This window comes from Mastomys coucha, unplaced genomic scaffold (genome assembly GCF_008632895.1).
Source record: "Mastomys coucha isolate ucsf_1 unplaced genomic scaffold, UCSF_Mcou_1 pScaffold6, whole genome shotgun sequence".
Taxonomy (NCBI): Eukaryota; Metazoa; Chordata; class Mammalia; order Rodentia; family Muridae; genus Mastomys; species Mastomys coucha.
Window position 1 is genome coordinate 91,534,303 of NW_022196912.1, and position 2,976 is coordinate 91,537,278.

The 2,976-nt window shown below is 42.4% G+C and overlaps 1 long non-coding RNA gene and 1 other non-coding gene across 2 annotated transcripts in view; one reads left to right on the top strand and one right to left on the bottom strand.

Moving 5' to 3' along the window:
• Positions 1 to 2,108: 2,108 nt before the first annotated feature.
• On the bottom strand, positions 2,109 to 2,168 carry LOC116081262. Its single transcript, XR_004114775.1, has one exon. It is a non-coding gene; the product is annotated as a U7 small nuclear RNA (small nuclear RNA).
• Positions 2,169 to 2,300: 132 nt separating this feature from the next.
• LOC116079577 overlaps positions 2,301 to 2,976 on the top strand; it is a 915-nt gene continuing 239 nt past the window's right edge. Inside the window, exons 1-2 of the long non-coding RNA XR_004114045.1 lie at positions 2,301 to 2,311; positions 2,505 to 2,628. This is a non-coding gene — a long non-coding RNA (uncharacterized LOC116079577). The remainder of the gene's footprint in view (positions 2,312 to 2,504; positions 2,629 to 2,976) is intronic.

Genomic DNA, 2,976 nt, shown 5'->3' on the forward strand with positions numbered 1-2,976 from the left:
GCATACCTAACACTGGGTCGGAAACTTCCAGTTTCTGCCTTCCTAGTTCCATGACTGCATGCCTGAGCCACTGATAGCCTCTCAGGTTCTTGTGTTTCTTCTTCTTCTTCTCCTTCTCCTTCTCCTTCTCCTTCTCCTTCTCCTTCTCCTTCTCCTTCTCCTTCTCCTCCTTCTCCTTCTCCTTCTCCTCCTTCTCCTTCTCCTTCTTCTCTTCCTCTTCCTCTCCCTCTCCTCCTCCTCCTTTCTTCTTTTCCTTTTTTCTTTTCTTCTTCTTGTTATTATTGTTGTTGTTGTTATTAATTTATTATTTATTTTATTTATTTAATACACATGGCATTATGGCCTGAGTGTATCTATGTGCAGCACATGCATGCCTGGTGCCTGAGGAGGCCACCAGAGTTGGATCCCCTGGACCTGTAGTTACAGACAGTTGTTGGTCATCATGTGGGTCCTGGAACCCAAGTCCTCTGCAAGAGCAGCCAGTGCTCTTAATCATGGACCACCTCTCCAGCCACTACCACACTGTTAAGTTTCTTACTGCATTGTGTGTGTGTGTGTGTGTGTGTCTGTTTGTGTGTTTGTGTGTGTGTGTGTCTGTGTCTTTGTGTGTATTTGTGTCTGTGTTTGTGTATCTGTATGTGTCTGTGTTTGTGTATCTGTATGTGTCTGTTTGTGTGTGTTTGTGTGTCTGTATGTATCTGTGTGTGTGTCTGTGTCTCTGTGTGTGTTTGTGTCTGTGTGTATTTGTGTGTGTCTGTGTGTTTGTGTGTGTCTGTGTGTATTTGTGTGTGTGTCTATGTATGTATATGTTTGTGTGTATATCTGTGTGTGTTTGTGTGTGTGTTTGTGTGTGTGTATATGTGTGTGTGTCTGTGTGTGTAGGCATACACATGTCACAGTACATGTGTAGAGGTCAGAGGAGAACTTATAGGAAATGGTTTTCTCTTGTCACATGGGTCCAGGGCTCAAACACAGATTTTTCAGGCTTGGTGGAAAGTATGTTTACCTACTGAATTATCTCCCCAACTCAGATTCTTATATTTTTTTCTTTTTGTTTGTTTGCTTTTGTTTTGTTTTACTTTGTTTTTCAAGACAGGATTTCTCTGTGTAGCCCTGGGTGTTCTGGAAATTGCTCTGTAGACCAGGCTGGGGTTGAACTCATAAAATCCACCTGACTCTGCTTCCTGAGTGCTAAGATTAATGGCATAGACCACCATCACCTGGCAATTTTCATGTTTCTAATTGGAGACATTTTCACACACAGAGAACATATACTATTGTTTTTCCCTTTTCCATAGATGATAATGTACTCTATAATCTGTCCAGTGCCTTGCCTGCCCCTCATTGACCATGATTCTTAGAGAATAATCCAGATCATCAGGACCAAATGACTTTCTCATTGTTTTCTGTCACATTGAATTCCATTTTGTGGAAGTCCATACATCATCTATGTAACCAGTTCTCAATGGATGACACATTTATTCTATTTTGAAAGTTTTTGATATTTCTTTTTTATTTTTGTTTGTATTTTTCAAGATAGAGTTTCTCCATGCAACAGTCCTGGCTGTCCTGGAACTTGTTTTGTGAGCCATCATGTGGTTGCTGGGATCTGAACTCAGGACCTCTGGAAGAGCAGTCAGTGCTCTTAACCACTGAGCCATCTCTCCAGCCCAAGTTTTTTATATTTCAAACAAAGCTGTAATGAAAATTTTTTATAGATATTAGTCCATATAAATGTGATTTTGCCCATTAATACTATAAGTATCATAAAATACACACTGAAGGTAGTGACCATCCAAGGGCACAGAAGACAGACTCTAGACCCTTAATGTGCTACCTGTTAAAAACCTGATGTGTAGCTGGATGATGGTGGCGGCAAATGTCTTTAATCCCAGCATTTGAGAGGCAGAGGCAGGCAGATTTCTGAGTTCGAGGCCAGCCTGGTCTACAAAGTGAGTTCCAGGACAGCCAGGACTATACAGAGAAACCCTGTCTTGAAAAACCAAAAACCAAACAAACAAGCAAACAAACAACCAAAAAAACACACACACACAAAAAAAACAGAAGAGCATGACATGTTTCCTTTCTTTTCTTTTTTTTTGGGGGGGGGGGGTTCCGACCAAAGTCAGAAAACCTGCTAGACAAATTCTAAAAGAGCTGTAACACTTGCATGACATGTTTCTATCTTCCTTCCTCTCAACAACTTTGTCATAAAAACCAACATTGCATCACAAAGTCAAATGTTTTCAGAGTGAAAGGCCCTTTTAACTAAGGCAAACCCAAAGTACCAGGGTTTGAGATGGCTTCACAGGTGACAAATAATGACAGGGCCATGTGACCAAATGCAAACAGACACCGTGAAGAAGCTCTCTGGTTTCATTTATACCCATCTAACTTTAAAATCACGGATCTTAGAGGTCCCAAAGCTAAGGAACGTATATTTAAATTTCTAATTGTCTCACTTGAGATAACACTCCGGTGTGCGGGTTGTCATTTTTGCCTAGGTGGCCTCCAACACAGACTATGCTGGGCTCTGCACGCAGACATGTTGATCATTTGAGAGCTGTTTGGGCCAAGACTATAATCCAGGACTAACTTGGCCAGCTGCCCACTGAAGCTGATTCCTGGGTAAGTTTTTTCCCTGCCCTTCTGCTTACTTGGCTGAACATCTACAGTCTCTCAGCCTTATCCAAAGACAAACCAAACCACGAGGCCAGGATATGACATGGGCACTAGGAGAGACTCCATAGATTGTGACACTACCACCAAGAGTCCTTTAGGGCTGAGCGGTGGTGGTGCACGCCTTTAATCCCAGCACTTGGGAGGCAGAAGCAGGCAGATTTCTGAGTTCGAGGCCAGCCCAATCTACAGAGTAAGTTCCAGGACAGCCAGGGCTACACAGAGAAATCCTGTCTCGAAAAACCAAAAAAAAGAGTCCTTTAGGAAGACAATGCCACCAGCCATAGGTGTGGGGGG